An 18,783-nucleotide genomic window follows, 5' to 3' on the forward strand; every position below is an offset into this window, starting at 1 on the left:
AGGTGCTTCTTCAGTTAATTTTGGATCGCTGAATACGAAAACCAAGTCCATTTTTTCAAAGAAGCATTTTCAAGATTTCTTCGAAAAAGGTGTTTTGGGCACTATTTTAGTTATTTGTCAATATCTTGTTCAAATAGGATCCGATCGAAACAGATCGAAAGGTATTGATGTGCCCTTTCCGAAAATGTATAATATGCGTAAATCAAATCTCGACAAACATATGATGACGGCTTAAAAGCCAACTGTCAAAATTCTCTTTGAAAGGAAATTTCAGACAAACTGTTACCCGCCAATCACAGATGTTTATAGTAAACAAAAGAAAAAAGTTTTCTCTTCCATTAACTATTATGAACTGCGTTTAGCCAGTAACAGTTTGTCCGGAATTTCCTTTCAAAGAGAATTTTGACAGTTGGCTTTTAAGCCGTAATCGTAAGTTGTCGAGAAATGTACATTTATTATGATTACAATCGACCAAAGTAAAAAAAAGTCTAATGTTCGACCTTTTTTAAAAAAAATTCATTTTTCTAGTAAATTTTTTATAATAAATCAAGGACAGAAGAAAATTCTTTTAGAATCTAATGAGATAGACAATCTTTTTGCATAAATTTTAATCCAATGGTCACAAAAGTTGGATGAAAAATGTAGATGATATGAAGCACTGAGTGAAAATTGTAACTTATTTTTCGCACAATCATACTTTCGACTGAAATAATCTTCTATACTTGATAGTTATTGTTTGTGTTGGGTACTGTCTTCTCGAGCTTGCATCCATCCATCCTGCGGCATTTAAATGGTTTTGAATATTTCATTGTACAACTAAGTGCTCTTTTTAAAATGTGGAAATATCGTTGGAAAAGTTTTGTTTTGTCTGTGGTGAGTACATATTTTACGAATTAAAGGATCTTCTGTTTCTGCTTCACAGCAGATTCTCAGTTCACAGAATATTACGTGGCTAGTGCTACGATCCCACTGAGACTCCTTCTCGATAGGGACTCAAATATTTGACGACTGGTTTATGAGACCAGTGCTACACCCCAGGCCCGTAGCCAGGAGTTTATTTCGGGAGGGGCTTAAAAATTATTGTATAAAGCTTTTTTATTTCGATTATACAGGTTTTAACCTTATGGTTATTCGCCTCTTTTTGGGTTAGAAAATTTCTTTAGAAAAGTTTCTAACCCTACATGTGCGGGATTGATGAACGAACCGTGATGAGCTGCGTAAAAGGTAATCAATTTACCAACTACTCTTTACCCGCCCCTGCATAAAGCTTTTAGTTCTAATTACTTCATATTGTCACTAGAAACTAAACGAAATTTTGAAAAGTTCTTAATGAAAACAAAGCCAAATCTAAGACAATCCATGTTCTTTGTCACAAGAAAGGCTATAGTACATCAACGAATTATTGATGTTTAATTTGATTTTTTATTATTTATTTTTATTTACAAGTTACAATTTACTCTCGTTGCAACAATGGATATTCTAGAGTTCTCAGTATTTATGCGCTAACCGAATATGACAATCCTTGACGGTGCTGGAAAACGCAAGGTGTTCTAAGCTACACGTTTAAAAGGTGTAGATGACGCTAAATCGAAATGAGTAGAAAAATATCCATAAAATGTTCGATCGAAGAGAATGTCGAAATTTGCACAAAATCTTCTGATTTAGCAAACGAATTGTAGATGGTTCAACTTCTATTTTCTTGATCTGGCGTCCTGTAACTATTACCAGTTCTAATGCATCATGCTAACATAATTTTTTGGCATACCCCAGTTAGGAAGGAGGATCTTTGGTGATCAATAGGATCAAAATATATGGGTCATTCCACGTCTGATTTACACTCAAAATTTGAATTCCTTCCAATTTTTTTTCTTGCATTCATTAGTTAAAGTAATTGACACGTATTTTTTATTTTGGCTGAATATGATTTTTTTCAAGTTATTAGTTTTTGAATTTTTGAAGTTTATAACATTGAACATTTTTCAATCACTTATAACTTATATGGAAAAAAATATTAAATAAAAAAGTTGTGTACTCAATGAGCTTACTGAAAAAAATAGCAATTTCTTTTTGTTATATAACTTATGAAATTTGCAATTGTTTGAAACAAATTGAATTTTTTAAAGTTGGACCAATGTTTTACTTATTATTTTCTTTAAATATTAAAAATCATGTTAAAATAATTGTGCAAAAATTTGGGAGTGGATATCAAAATACTTTGCGAGATATTACAATTATAAACTTAAAACAAGGCATTTTTACACCAAACGCCTAGTGATAGGCCTATTGTAATTGAAATATCTCGTAAAATACTTCGAATTTCTTTCTGAAATTTGTACACAATCTTCTCGATATAATTATAAACTATTTGAAAAAGCTAAAAAGATTTTTTTGGCTCCACCCTGAAAAAAAAAATTGTTACTAATATTTGCATAATACATAAATTATTTAACAAAAACAAATATTACAAAAAAAAATCCGCCGAGATCTTCCGAAAACGCAGCTTTTATTATTTAATGCTTTTTTCCAGAAATCTAATAGTTTCTCAGTTATGAGGGAATGAAAAATGTCCAATTCTATTAAATTTATAAAACTTTAAAAAATCACTATATTATTAAAAGTCGATATTTGTATGTATGTGATTTATGGACTCCCAAACGGCTTAACCAATTGCCGTAAAAATTTATGCATAGTAGGAATTTGTTATGGAGCGTGTTTGTGTGCTATTGGTGGGGATTATCTGCCTACAAGAAGGCGCTTCGGAACAAATTATGGTTTCCTTTTATTTCGTTGAAAGTCGCATCAACGTGCGATGGGTATTAGCTAGTACTTTATAAAGTTCAAAAACTCATAACTTGAAAAAAAAAAGTCAAATTCAGCCAAAGTAAAAAAATCGTGTCTATAATTTACAGCTAAAGAGTGCAAAAAAATTGAAGGGAACTAAAATTATAGTTGTAAATCGTGGAATGACTCGCATTCTGCAAATTTAAGACTTTTTTGGGGGTATTCTCATGTTAAAAGCAAATATTTTCTAAAGTCCCCCGAAATCAAAATTATTTTGATTACATAACTATATTAAGAAGATTATGTGAAAAATTCAGAATGGAACTCGAAGTGTTACGAGACATTTCAGTTATAACAGGCCTTTCGCTGGGCGTTTAGTGTAAAATTGCCATATTTTATGTTTATAATTGTAATATCTCGCAAAGAATTCCACTGCCAAATTTTTACACAATCTTTTTAACACGATTTTAATACTTAAAGAAAATAATAAATAAAAAATTTGGTCCAGCCTTAAAAAAATTCAATTTGTTTCAAGTAATTGCAAATTTCATAAGTTATATAACAAAAAAATTGTGATTTTTTTTGGTAAGCTTATTTGAAAACGCAACTTTTTTATTTAATATTTTTAATATTTAAGCGCACATTGCTCTAATCTATTACAGAAATTCAATTTGCGTATGATTTAACTAACTTTCTTTATTCAGGCCAATATCTAGCATAAAATGAGTTTTGTTAGATACCATTACTAGCGATAAATGTTAATTTTGGGACAGTTTTTGTACTCAGTTTTCTATGAAACTTCTAATTTTTTATTATACAATTCGTTTACTTGAGTCGGTTCAATGCATTAGCTAAATGAAGCCTTGAGTCTTTAATATATTTCCACGATGTAAACAATGAAAATGATAAAACGCTAATGGTTGTCCAACAGATCTCGTGCGATTGACCTGTTTACTGATTGAGAAATATTTTTCATAACCAACCGCGTCTTGGTGGTCGTTCATATCTATCTTGTACACTTCCGTATTATTATCGTGGTCACTGCCATGGACTTGGCAGTTCGCGAATATCTGATTTCATTTTTGTTTTGTCCCCTTACGGGCCACCAGTGTCGACTTCCTCAATGATGATGCTGACTGTTAATTTTGAGATACTAGACGCAGTTTTTGCCGTCAATACTATATGAACAGCAGCCACAAATTTGGCAATTGTTTGTTTTTCAGGTAATCGTATTGGAGACTATGGATGTGCAAAGATGTAACGTGTATGATGATATTATCGCATTGCGTTTTGTGCGTGCAGGGTCAGCTAGGACGAAATCCTAGCTGACCCTACCCGTCTAATTCCTAGATGTGTCCTTTATAATAAATTACATTTTTTCCAAATGTGACAGGAATCTTTTAATGGCCACGGTTCAAAGAAGTTAAGTTTGTTTATTGGGGCTTTAACCTCCTGGTCGTTCGCCCGCGGTTCAAGTAAGAGGTATCAGATCTTGTAGCCGAACATTGATTTTCTCATCATCCATATATATGAGAATCAACCACGTGTTACAAGTTGAAAAATGACTGGTTTCGCCTAGGCTAATTTGTTGAGTAACATAAGTACTGAATGCCTGACAAGGTAGAACTCGTTAAAGGCGATGTTCGTAAGCATAACCTCTATTTTCACCTTCAGCAAATATTTCCCATCATGAAATTCGGTTATGCAAAAATTCCAGAAGTCAATAGCCTCCACGTTTGGCTGGAGCACCACTTCTTGCTTCTACGATTCAATCATCCGACGGATCACCCCAGCAAGAATTAAAGTAACAGTTTCTTTTGTTCTTCCGACGAGTCACACAATATGAAAGGAAGTGTGTTATCAGACTCGGCATACTGAGTAGATATCGTGACCGATGTCTTCGGTGGCTCGAAATAGCAATCTTCCTCACCATTCTCCCATTAATTTGTTGAAACCAAACAAGATACAATTTTTTTACGAGTTACCGAAAAACATGTTGCTTCTTAAATTTATTTTTGAAAAGTTTCGGGGGGGGCTTTAGCCCCCTAGCCCCCCCCCCCACCCCTCTGGCTACGTGCCTGCTACACCCTCTAAACCGCCGCACCAGAGCAGGGTCCGTTAAAATCATAAAATTTCCATTTCGCTCAATGTGCCATAGCATCAACATTTTCCATCCGATGTTAGTGATATTAGGCTTAAAATTAATGCAAACATATTATTTGTCATCTTAGATTCTAAAAGGTCCGAAAAAAATTTGTTTTTCGGTAAAAAAATCATTTAAAAATGAGTAACTTTTAAAAATGCTCAAAAATGCACTTTTTTAAACTTTGGTCGCTTGCAGCACTGAAAATTCTACACATGATCGACACATATTATATGTTTTTGGAAAGGGCATGTCAGTATCTTTCAACCTGCGTATTGACTAAATTAATTGAATGATTTTGACAAAAAATATTGACTTAAAACTACAAAAAGAGCTCAAAAACGAGTTTTTTGAGAAAATCACAAAATCGCTTCTTTGAACAAAAAAAAAATGAATATTGTTTTCGTGTTCAGCGACCCAAAATTAGTCTAAAAAATACTTTTTCTTGAAGCCTCATTTTTCTTGTAAACTAGTGTAATCAAAACAATTCTTATTGCAGTTTAGGTTCTAATTCGCAAAAACAACTTTGATCTGAATATGCGATAATCGATTCGATTTATCCAAATGTGCTCTCCTGTAACTCTTCGATGAGCAAATGGAATCAAGCGTGTAGAAAAAAGGAAAGAGGATAGAAATAAAAAATACAGGTAAATATAGTTCGACGGTGCTTGTCTTTCCTACCTGATTAAACTGGCTTATTTATTGTCATCTTCATTGTGACCAAAGAGAGCCATATTTATCCAGAAAAAACCTCTCTTCAAAAATAACGAAGTATGCGCAAGAGGAGCATGACATATTTTTGTCTTCTTCGGGTAACATGATGCTGCCACCCGGTCAGCGTGGCAAGCAGAAAGTTAGCAAAAGTCGAACAAAGCGAAATTGATGCTGGCAGAGTTTCTGCGAGCATTTTGCGCGATTTGTGCGAGAGTTCTGGCAACGAATTCGCTCAAATGCAACAACCGTTTCTGACAGAAGCGGTTAAACCAACCAATGCTGCTCACTTTTATCCAGAATCCAGTCAGAAATGTACGGCCAAGATCTCTGCACGCTTCCTGCCACATCTTTGTCGGATGTTTTGCTCGATTCGTGCTAAATTCTACCAGGTAGGAATTGTCAGGATCTTTGCACAGTTTATGTCCGAGTTATGCCAGGGTTTTGCTCGGTTCCTGTCAAAATTTGCCAGAAAACGCGAGCGAAACCGAGTTCGCCCTAGCTCAACTAATCTGACAGGATACGCGCAGAAATCTGACAGGGCTGCCAAACCAAGACTTACAGAAATCTAGCAGAGCGGTCTCTGCCAGAAAATTTGCTCACTGGACATTTGCATTACTGCGTTCTGATCGGCAATACACGGTCATGTTAAAAATCGTACAATGAGGTTAAATGAAAATTCACTGTTTATGCCATTTAATTGTCTGATGTATTTATATTATATTAAAACAATTTTGGAATCCTCAATTTAACTTAAACAAAGTAATATTAGAATTATTTAAGATGCAAGTGGATAATACTACATTCACAACAGTTAAAACGTGTTTTAACGCTATCTTGATAATATTTTTCTTGTTGCTAATTATTATAATAGGTCTTAGGTCTGTAGTGTGAACATGGTATGAAACGTTATTTCGCTATTTTGCTAATAATGGTGCATACTATCGTTGTAGAGTTGTATTGCAAGTCGCTAGCCACTCCAAGGATTGAAAGAGCTTCTCTAACATTATATTTAGTAGTCAGACAGTTCAGCCACATCTGACTATTTCAAATTAAATCAAATGCTTACAGAACAATAATGGAAGCTTACCTTTTTTGGAAACGTTTGTATTAGTTGCTGTTCTGCAGCACATGAAAAAGCCAAAAACAATAATTTATTTGCTTCAGATAATTATGTGGCCCTTGGAAAAGAAATCTGACATTTTAACCTGGTGGGGCTTATTATACCATCCTGCCCAACTACTCCACTCACCATGCATATAGAATTCGGCAGACCTACTTTGCTGAAAATGAAGTAATTCAAATTATCAGCACGATTACGTAATCAATCCTGAAGTACCAAGAGTTCAGTAATTGAGCTGAGAATTTGACAATTTCAGAAGCTGATTTTCAGCGAAGTAAATCTGTCAAACGGGTTAAATCCAAATTGCTGAGCTTCCAACATCTTGGATTGCTAAAACGTTCAGTTCAATGAAATTTTGCTGAAATTTGAGAAAGCTTCAAATCCCGGTTACAAAATAATAAATTACAATTAATTACTTCCTATAGTCTGCAATCTGCCTGATAATCAATTGACAAATATAAGTTAACAAATTGAACCTGACACTTGATGCAGACAGTGAATCTTCAGGAGGCACCTCGACAAAATGCGGTGTAAACCGTAACTCAAAATTTCCTGGACCAATCGTGCTGAAATTTGTACAGTTTTTCTTCTTCGCATTATTGCCCAGGTAACTACAAAAACTGTTTGCAAAATGCTTAATATTATTATTTTTGACGTAGGACTACGTCTTTGTTTTCGATATGGGGGTGCACTCTGCAAATTCTACAAAAATGATATATAACGAAAAGTGGTCCAATTTTAAACGCATATAATTCACCCATCTCACGATAAATTTTCAAATTTTTTGCACAAATCGTCCCGAAATACTTCTAAGAATAGATTCCAATAGATAAACCCAAAGATTTTTGATATCATAGCATTAAATAATTAAATAATATACAACCTTGTCAAAATATCGCGCATTAACACACAGAAGATAGCGCTTCCCAAGCCCTGTACGACGGATTGGTGTACCTGGCGCGCAACGCTTCTATGAATGACGTCATCATCGACTATTTAAAGAACGGACTTGGCCAGACACGCTCAGTTCCCTGTTGAACGGCTGGCGAAGCAGATCACTGCGCTGTTTTTTTTACAGCCAGTGTAGCTGAGCTAGAAGTCCGTTACACTGGCTGTGGAGGGACGCTACCCTGTGTCGTCCAACAGGCGACCGCTCCAACTGCTTCCTAAATGCCGCTGTAATGTTGCCAGTAAATTTTTGGTTTAAATAGCACATGTATTTGCTATTTGCGCTTGAAATTAAGTAATGTAGTGGTAGTAATAAGCTTCCCATTTTGGTTTTAACGCAAGGACAGTTTTTAAAACAGGATTTGATTAATTAGTTTAACTCATCTAAGCAATTTTATCAATTCTGTAATTTAAAAGGAATTTTACGGAACTTGGTGAATTTGGCCCCACTTGCAACTGGTATAATCAACCTGCACAAAGTGTTGCATAACGCAGGGCTGTTTTTTGGAACAAAATGTGTTATCATTCAGCCCTTCGCTATGCAAAATCACGATATTATGACAGCGCGGCCGTTCCTTTCAATCGGGAAAGGTCGCGTGGAATTTTGGTGAAATGCGCTAATAGTGTCGTGGTGGTACTAGTTGTCTCTTTCGCTCTACCCATCATCATCAGCGTTGACTCATTTTGAATTGTACGCTTGAGTTCAATGTTTGGAGCGAATGTGTTGGTAGGTAGGGGAACTGGCGGTAAAATGAACACGTTAAGCAAAGTCATTATTTTCTAACTAATAAGTGAATGAGATATTACGATCACCTTATATGTTTCTTGTTAGACATGTTTTGTACATATCTGGTAAAAATACTTCGTCACAAACACATTTTTTCAAACATGATTCTTGATTTCTAACATGTCCAAAAATGAGACATGTTTATAGCGAGTGGGTAAAATGAACATGTGGCGGTGGTAAAATGAACAGCTTCTGGTGACCTGCAAAATGTCCTGTATGTATGCAATGCGCAGCGTTGGAAAGCATTTTCCGATCAATGCTAATATCCCAACAAATTATGAGCTTAGCATACACACAGGGCATTTTGCAGGCAAAAAAAATGTCGCGGAAGAATTGAATTTTCATGACGTAATATTAACCATTTTACAATCCTGTGGCATCGAAAAACATCTACAAACTTGGGGTTATCCAAGGGTGTTTGAACTTTTAGGATCTGTTTGAGAGCAACTAGAAAGCTTGTTCTATACATGAGATGTGATTATATTGTCTAAAATTTGATTTTTCTTCACCGGTCCGGGTGTTTTTTCCCACACACTAAGTACTAAGAAAATAAATATTTTACATTAAGTAGTATAGTCCTACGTCTACAGTTCGTGCAACCCCATAGGGCTGCCCCTTGTAGTTTTTCAATAGCATTTTCATCGTTTTTTAGCAATAATCGGACTTTGGCTTCAAAGTGCTACGAAAAGTTCGAAAATCGACCAAGAAATAAAAGCTCCATTAGTTACATGTATCAACGATTGGTCCAGCAGATTTTGAGTTATGGTGTACACCGCAAAACCAGTTTTCGACGTGGCACCTGACTGAATAGATAAGTAATCTTTGTATCGAAAAAAAATTAAGGAATCCGATTTTTGCCGATAATACCTTACACAACCCCACTTAAGTTCCGACACGATTTGGGCGATTCTTCCGCATTCAACTTTTTGTGTCATTTTGCCAAATCATCTGCCCGGTCTCAACTTTCACAACTTCTTTCATACCCTGTGCATTTCTGTTCTATCACTAAGAATTAAACTAAAAATTATAAATTGCTTATTGTGTTCTTTGTGAGAAAATATAACTAGAAAAGGGTACACATTGTGATTATATATTCTTTTCTTTTCCTCTTGTTAAACTAAATAAAAAATTGTGGTCAAAGTAAACAGCTTCACTTATTTTGATAGCCATAAGTAAACTAACAAACAAAAACTACTACATCTGCATCCAATTATAAAATTTCGTTCTACAGTTTGTTTCAAAATGATTCGACTTCTGCTAACCTGCAATATAACTCTTCGACGTGGCGTTTTGAAATAAGCGTGTAGCACCTTATAGATAGGACGATAAAGAATATCAAAAAAGTAGCATTTAAAACTCGATTATACCTGTTTTTCATACGGGATAAAACTTGCTTACTTGCCCTCACATGGTTTGTGTGCAACGTGGGTCATAATATTGCACATAAAGGTCGAAAAGTTTATTCAAATTATTGAGATGTATGCAAGAGGAACATGGCGGCCTTTTACACTGTTTTCATTTAGCTTCAGGATGCAGCCATTTCTGCAATGGCAGGTACTAACGCCTTAGACTGGACTAAACTCATGCCTAAAATCAAAGTTAGTACCGTGTGGCGGTACCAACTTGCTTCAAGCTTACCGCTATTAATGAATTTTCGGAAAATTCATGGGGGATGGGGATGGGGACGAGGGCAATGACGAAGACGATGTTTGCTGAAGAAATTAACTTTCTAAACCTATTAGTTTCAAAAATACTGTATTAAATTTAAAAAAAAGAACCACCCTAGCAAGAAATAACTTCACAAGACAGTCAAGTTTGTTTTGGACATCTTTCTCGTAGGTGACAGCTCTTAAAAATGAATAGTTCTCGACAAACATATGATTACGGCCTAAAAGCCAACTGTCAAAATCCACTTTGAATGGGAATTTCGGACAAACCGTTACACGCCAATCACAGATGTTGGTAGCAAACGAAAGAGAAAAGTTTTCTCTTTCATAAACTGTTGTGAACTGTGTTCGACTAGTAACGGTTTGTCTTGAATTTCCATTCAAAGTGGATTTTGACAGCTGGCTTTTAGGCCGTAATCACATGTTTGTCGAGAGTTTAGGAATTATAGATTTTTGTGCAACAGACAGCCACTGTGGTCCAAACAAACAGTCCTGTCATGGTCACCAAACGAAACAAAGCAACCGGTCAACAAAACAACGAAGTATGGCATCATTTTCCGTAGTTGATGGAAATCAGCATTTCGCCGACGATACTGAACTTCTTTACACTGCTGGCCGATGTGTGGTAGTGCACTCCGGCCGGCGCAATGTCCAATAGGAATTTTCTTAAAAGTCCCCCTGTCCACGCCGATCACGCCAACAGTGCGAGGTTATCGCGCGTGACCCCTGCCGACCGCCGCCGTCAGAGCACGGTTAAAGTATTAGGACAAGCGCACTTCGCGGGCCGAAAATCACGTGCCCTGCCTCTGGTGGCGGCGGTGGCTAAAGCGCAGAATAATGATTGTACTCAAGCTTTCTGATTTTGTTTACAAACAGTTTTCTGCCGATTGCAACAGGAGCAAAACTCTCTTGCAAACGGTTAGGTGTTGCAACTGATTTGCATATTCGAGATCGCTGATGCCATTATAGTGCTCAATCCATTGGTAACTAGATGGGCTCACGAGTGTAGTAACAGATTTTTTTTGCATTTGACAGATTGTTATTGCTGCGTTTATGACTATTGCGAAATATAAATAAATTACCAATGAATCATCTTTAACTAACAGTAACAATAATTATTACAAAATTTCAATTATTATTACTATTACATTTTCGCAACTTCGAGTCAAGCTTGAGTCGCACTGGTGTATGGACAGAAAAGTGTCCAAATGCTGATAACAACAATAATAATTTTTCCGAAATTTTATCCCTCGTGCTCCCAACCCGACATTATTTTCAGTTTACCGTGTACACCGCACAGCACCTTTTTAAATGCAACCGCAATTTCGGTGCTACTGCGATTGCAAATAATACAAACTGTTATTGTGATTTCTAACTGCCAGAACTAACGATAATCGAGCTAGGCGTGCGTCATGTCACAGATGCAATAACACTCGTCTGGAGACATTTTAAATACGGCATAGGTATTAAAACACTTGGCTGGGTGACGCGCGCAGTAAAACGCAAATGCGTATAGCAAAAAAAAAGGGTTACATAACCTGGCATGAATCTTCGGGTCATCCACCGGGGGTGATGATCGATGTCATTGTTACAGGCTTATTATACGGGGAGGATCTGGGGCCGCAAGTCACCTACGACTACGTCAAACGGCTCCGCTGTGAATTGTCTGCAACCTCCTTCGGCGGCAAGTTGCAATAAGAAAGATAGTTGAAGGGGATAGTAGAATCCGTAGGTATAGAATAGGATGGAAGTGCCCGGGTCCGGGATTGATGGAAATTCCATTTCATATTAGCTTATAATAGGCTGTGGTACAATTAAACTAATTGCTTTAATTTTTTGGAGGGCATCTGTTGAATAACCCGCTTTCAGCTCACGTCAACTTGTCATTAATCTTAAATTTTTTGTCATTGGAGTAAAAATATCTCTAACGTGCAGCAGATTGTGTGCGAAAAAATGTCGTGTCCGGCAAACAGAACGTAGCAGCCTTGTTATAATTTCAGGTCGCAAAAAATGCATTGATGCGTGAAACCCGTTCTACGTCCTCCAACTCTATTGAGGTAAGATGGTTCCAATCGTAGTTTTCGAAATATCCTCCACCTGCAATATGCATTATTGAAAGAAAAGGGGCTTCGAAATGGATGCTGTAATGAAAACTGTTTTGTTGAGTTTGTGTTTCTAAAAGAAATAACCACAAATCATGGCTATAATCTTTTGTGCTCGTCTCGATCAACAGCTGAGGCTAGCTGTTTGCGCTTTGATAGAGGTTCGTCTTAGGCTTTCATTATTTTTTAAACGTGACCGCGAGCAGGTGTGATAGTTCAACCACATCTTGACTAAGTTTGTACAGGCTGACATTTTAAGATGAACTCTTTTAATAAGGACAGGAATAGTTTATATGACGAAGCCAATTAAGCAGAGAAATGCGCAGAATACTTGTTTAACATTAGCCTTTCTCGTGAAAAATTGTTTTTTTACAGAGAGCTTCCCGCATGAATCTTGTTTTTTATGATTAGTAAGTAAACGGTTAACGTTTCAAGTTCGTCTCATCAGTATCGTGCAGTCGACTTGGCAGCACAGATACACACGTACGAGAAGGGAATACTTCTTGTAGACAAGCAAATCAACTGGCCAAGTATGCTGTCCCGTATGTTTTAGGATTGCTGTTGGGATCAGCCTCCTGGCAACCCTATACCATCATATGGAGTTTAACAGCGACCGACATATATGGGGCGTTATAGCTATAAAGCCCCAAATAAAGAATTATGTTCGGCACTATGCTCGATATTCAAGCATTCCACACGACGTTTTGCATCTTGTGGGATGATTTAATATCATATCATTCGGAAAATCGACATTTTGTAACTAAATACAGCTTCTAATCATTCGGTTCAAAATCAATGTTTTGCCTTTCGTGGCAGTGATGCTGGCTGTACAGAGACGTCGTCCTTGACAGGGGGCTGGTTGGGATCATACAGTGTGCGAAAAAATAAAATACGCATGTTACACATAGCTTTACCTTTTTCTAACTCGTCATGTCGGCCACATATATTCATGATATATAAGAGTAAAATGTTGAAGCACCTATAATATTTCGAGTTATGACGAAAAAGTGTGTGAGTAATGGCAAATTATTAAACTATATTTTTTCTGCAAAGACTCAAAAAGTGTCAACAGTTGTTACGGCATTTAATTAGCAAGGGACTGGAAGGTGAAGTATATTTTTCAATATTTAGAGCCATAGTACTCAAGGGAGAGCAAGGAGTTGAAGGGAGAAAGTTTAGAAAAGCGTGGAAGGATCATATATGCAAGCTTAGAGCTACCGTAGGAGTCAGGGTCTTTTGGCATTAGAAATGCGAATCACCTGAGTCTACGGCATGTCCGGACAAGCGTAAAGTAAAAGCTTTCGCATCTGATTCATCGTCGATCAACAAAAATCAATTGAGTTTCTTCAGCGCCTGGTAGTAGAGCATATGGGGCTGAATTTTGACCGCTATTGGTTGAGGCTTCGTTGAGTTTTTTTTCTCGGTAACATTTGTAGTATTTTCATAAACGGATTCTTCAACAATACAGTGGTCAGCATTCAGTTTTTAATAAGAGATTTTGGGATCAGTCCTGATTTTTCAAATATCCTTGGGTTGTTCGGAAAGTTCAGTGGATGATGGACGGTTCTGCTCCGGCGCTTCAATTGCACTTTGCAGGCTGTTATGAAAGATTCCTTGTATTTATTAATCACTCGATTCACAGTTCTCTTGAAATGTTCACTCAAGAATGGATGGAACAATTTAATTGCTCACAGGCATGGGAAACATCGCATTTCGAACCGTTCGTTCGGAAGCTTTCTTCACCTATGAAGCATTCTGTTTGCTTAGGAACAACCTGACGTAACGAATGCACCCGAGCCGAAGTTGCAACAAGAAATAAAGAAGAATCTATTGCTTTTTTGTTCTATCCCTAGTTAGAAATAAGAAACGACGCGCGCGTGAAATTACTAGTATGTCCGTCATGCAAAGTAAGGTTGTCACTAACAGTTAATGCTTATTTTGGGCTTCTCAAAATTATTTCATTTTCTCGTTACGAATAAAATCGATACTTTTAAAATTGTAGCCTCAGTTTGTTCACTATTTTCAATTTTTTTAGAGATTATTTCGTGATTCTCCGGTTACTCGTTTGCCTTCTCCAAGGAAAATATTTAAATTAAGTATATTGCTAGACATTTTCTGGCTATTCATCGTAATGATATTCCTAAGCTGCATTGTTAGGCACCTAATAAGCCTTCTTGTGGCTGGATGCACAGAGGCTCCAAAAATCTTCAATCGCGCACGATTCCAGCACAATTTTGAATCGACTACCTATCTTTACTCTCAATATACCTCCTCCCCTGACACTTGTGGAGTGCGTTATAGTATACACGGCATCTAGTTATAACAAGTGTCGGACTAACATTTCTTCTCTTTCCAGTTGCGGCTCACGCGCGGGAAAACAACTTTGGATTACTAGGAGGAGCACATTGAGTGGTGATTTGTTACTTCCAAGCCTCATAATCTATTGATTCTCTGTGAAATTTTAGCTAAACCCGATCAAAAACAGAGTTGCAATCCGGGATGGTCGCAGAAGCTCAAGCTATTGGAAATCCGATAATCATAGATTTCTTATATTCAACCTTCTAATTGGTGAGAAAATTCTCGTAAGATAAACAATCTTTAATGCATTCGATTCGGTTTTACGTTTTTACGCATCACGCGGCACAGTGGGACGAGCCCGGACATATATGAATGTTATGCGATATTCTCGCTAGTATTTTTCTCATATTGGCTGGGCCATCAGAGACATTTTTGCGAGATTTTAAATAATTTGAACGTAAAATAAATTTTGGGCAGCTTTTTTAAGGGCGTAATTCAAGTGTTTTTTGCATAATTTGACCATAGGAACTACATCCATTTATTTTCGTTTTCCAAAGAAATGGTTGATTTTATGCATTACATTACTTCACCAAAATTATCGGTGTGATAAAATTACATCATAAAATCGCCAGAAATAAGTCACTAGTTACTTTTGTTAGTGTTTAGATAACAGTTTGTCATGAATTTTTATTGAATTCAAACTTCAAATGCGATAACAACAACGACGCCCGCGAATGCCCGCGATCACACTATACTCATTCGAAAGCTTTTAATTTTCTCTTTCAAATGAGTATAAGTTAGTTTTGCGAAAACTTCCGATAAGCAGTCAAAATTAAAAAAAAAACTGAATGGAGACGCATGGTTATTAGTGATATTGAATTTGAATAATCACTTTATAGCTAGAATAATGACACTAACACATGCACAACTTTCAAATAGCATTGAGAGTATGATCTACAAGGGTTTTACTAGTGATCAGGACTAAGGAGCCGAGTGGGAAGTATGTTTTTTTAGATGGTAGAGGTATTAAGACTGATTGAAAATCAGCAAATATTTTCAACCATCTGAAATAGGGTATAAAATGTTTCTGTAACTATTTCTTGCTAACTTGCGCAATAACTGTCAAATAGAGTGAACACAGTTGAGTTATAGTCATTTGGTGAGACTATTTTGATACGAATTTGCATAGCACTGATATAGCGTAAGGGTATGCGATATTATCCAAATAAAATAAGACCATTTTTAAATGAACCATATACACGAAAAAAGAGTTTTGGATTTATTTGATGATGATTCGATATGATATGAAATAAGCAATCTAAGTAACTTAAAACACACCTACAAAAAAAAATAGCTAATAATCTTGTTGATTAGTGAATGTAATTAAACATTCCACTAAGATGTTAAAAATGTTTGTTTTGAAAATGATAGAAAATGTAGCTTTCATATCAAGTAACCCACTAATGAAATAAATATTGCAAAATTAGTCGAACACATCTTATTTGATTCGTAAAAATAAAATAGTCATTTCTGAAGCCCCATAATGAGTTGTCAATTAATTCATTTCAATATGGAAAATAAATTCCAAAATTACTATTGAAAAAATCATTATAAGAGACAAAATACTTACTTTTGAGCCACTTTTTAAATTTTTTTTGTATCTTCACTACAAAATAATTCTTTGAGCCACCCTAACGTATAATGATATTTTTTTACATGTGCTAATATCAAAAACGATTTAGTACACGAAAATTAATATACAAAAATTTTGAAGAACGACTTTGAAAAAAATATTTTTGAGACACCCTAATGAATAGTAAACGCTTATTTTTGAAATGTTTTAATATCAAAAACGAATCAGCGCACCAAAATTACATAAAATCGTCCTATTTAAACCGATACGGCAAAGTTTGGACTTTAGTCCACCTTTTGTTCTAAATCGTCCCACTGAGCGCGGGTGTGAAAAAATAAGGATTGAAAATAGAAAATTCTTCTGAAAGTTATCGTAAACGATGTAGTAAAAAGCAAAAAAACAGAAAAAGGTGAAGATTATTCGAAGCGAATCTGACGAAGAGTTTCACTGCTCTAGACTCCTATACATATTCCATAATCGTCATTTGTTGAATTGAAGGGTTCTTGAAGTACCCAACCCGGTACTTCACACCTTTAATCTCCACTGGCCCTGCAGGTACGTAGACGCGATAGTAACGCTTCACTCAAGTATTTGCTCTGGCAATGCGGCCATTCATTATAACAGATATCTTATCTGCTCGAACATATATTTTCTGGGTTAAGTTTGTTAACCCTTAAAGGCGAAATTCAAAATAAGTGCACAAAAGAAAACAATTATAAGAAAACAGCTACTTTTCTTCCTTTTAACGACATTCAATTAGCTGGAAATTACTAAGTAGGGAAAGTCATGAGAATTTAGAGCCATAGCATTCAAGGGAGAGCAAGAGTGTGAAATATTCAGAATGAAAACTAAAAGTTGTGGGATCATTAGGGACAAGCTTAAAAGCTTCCGGACTAATCTCTTGTCTTCTGTTGGTAGAAATCGAGCTTAGGCAGAGTTACTACTAACCGCTCAAGTCTACCGACATGCCTCGCGGCAATGGGAGACTTGTCCCTTTTTACCAAGTAAACCGAAAATTTTCTATTAATTAAGGTAAAAAGAAAACGGCTACTTATCTTCACTGGCGGCGATTCCTGTGCTTCAACAAGAACAATATTTATTTTGACATTTAAAAAACTTATTTAAAAAATGTAAAAAAGGCAAAAAATAATTTGTTTCTCTTGTTGTGTTCACGTTCAAAAAAAAATTAACGTTGATTTAATCGCCAGGACATTTTCATGATTGCGAGATCGTATGCGTTTGCCACCGGTTTTGTTTTATCACGAAAGGCTCGAACGTTTGTATGTTATTGTGCGCGGTGTTTTTAACCCGTGGACATTTGTTTGTCGCGTATGCTAGCGTGTTTGTAATTTCTTGTATACTAATGCGTTTCTATAATCGTTGTTTGCATATTGCCGTATGCTTAGATATTGAGACAACTATGCGCCGAACGGCTATAAAATAATTAAAATGAAACATACAGCACACATTTAGTACCAATTTAAAATCAACCACCTACACTCCGTAAGCTTCATTAATTCAAAACCAGTTTAAACCGTACACTTTGCAGATATCGCAAAAAAGCGTTATGCTGACCCCGGATGCTCCTTCATAATCTTTTTTCACCAACAGGGAAACGTCAACCAATGTATCAATCAAGTCATGTTTTTGCTGTTTTCGCATGCTTGCACAAATATTTCAATATAGCTAATCATCTAAATGAAGTTGTTTACATATTTCAATATCTAATTAGATAGAACGAATCGCTAACATTCCAGATCTGGGACTTCCCGTGCAATTATTATTCGTGCACTTAATCCAATATGTCTTCGGTACCCGATGGATTTACCGGTCGGTGTTCCGATGGATGATAGGTCACCGGTTTGAAGGTGAGTGTCACTCCAAACTGATATGACGATGCTGATCGTATGGCTACGTCGATGGACACCCAAATGAGGGACCGGTTTTTCGTTCGCAGTGTTGATTGGTCCATCTCCCTCGAAAAAGGTGAAAAACCAAATTGGACACCGTGGGCAAAACCGAACGCTCCTACGCATGTCATGCCCAATGAGACGTTGAGGTTTAGTCTTGTAATGCTGCTGTGGGAAGCTATGATAGATCTCGAGAAGGATCATTTAAATGACATTTCGGTTCGAAGGGTTTCGCAACAGGAAATTTATCTCGATCATAAGTTGTTGGACAGTAACACATCTTGATCGCATTAAGTTGAATGATATTCCTCTACAAACTAAAAATAGTCAATAGCATCGTAAACTAGAACAATCCACAACAGATTCAATGGAAAATACCGACGACCGTAACGGCATCACTCCACCCCGGGCCAGTTCGACTTACTAATCACCCCATCTCTCGACTGACGTCACGCCAGATGCCCTCTTATCACTGTCTCTCTCTCTCTCTCTCTCTCTCTCTCTCTCTCTCTCTCTCTCTCTCTCTCTCTCTCTCTCTCTCTTTTCTTCGTGCTAAGGATCGCGCTATGGCGCACTATTTGTCGCGATCTAATCGCTTAATCCGAACCCTTCATTACGGGCGGGGTGCAAATATATACCGATCGCTCAAATTCTCACCGATGGGCGTCCGTCAAGACAAC

This window comes from Topomyia yanbarensis, chromosome 1 (assembly GCF_030247195.1).
Source record: "Topomyia yanbarensis strain Yona2022 chromosome 1, ASM3024719v1, whole genome shotgun sequence".
Classification (NCBI taxonomy): Eukaryota; Metazoa; Arthropoda; class Insecta; order Diptera; family Culicidae; genus Topomyia; species Topomyia yanbarensis.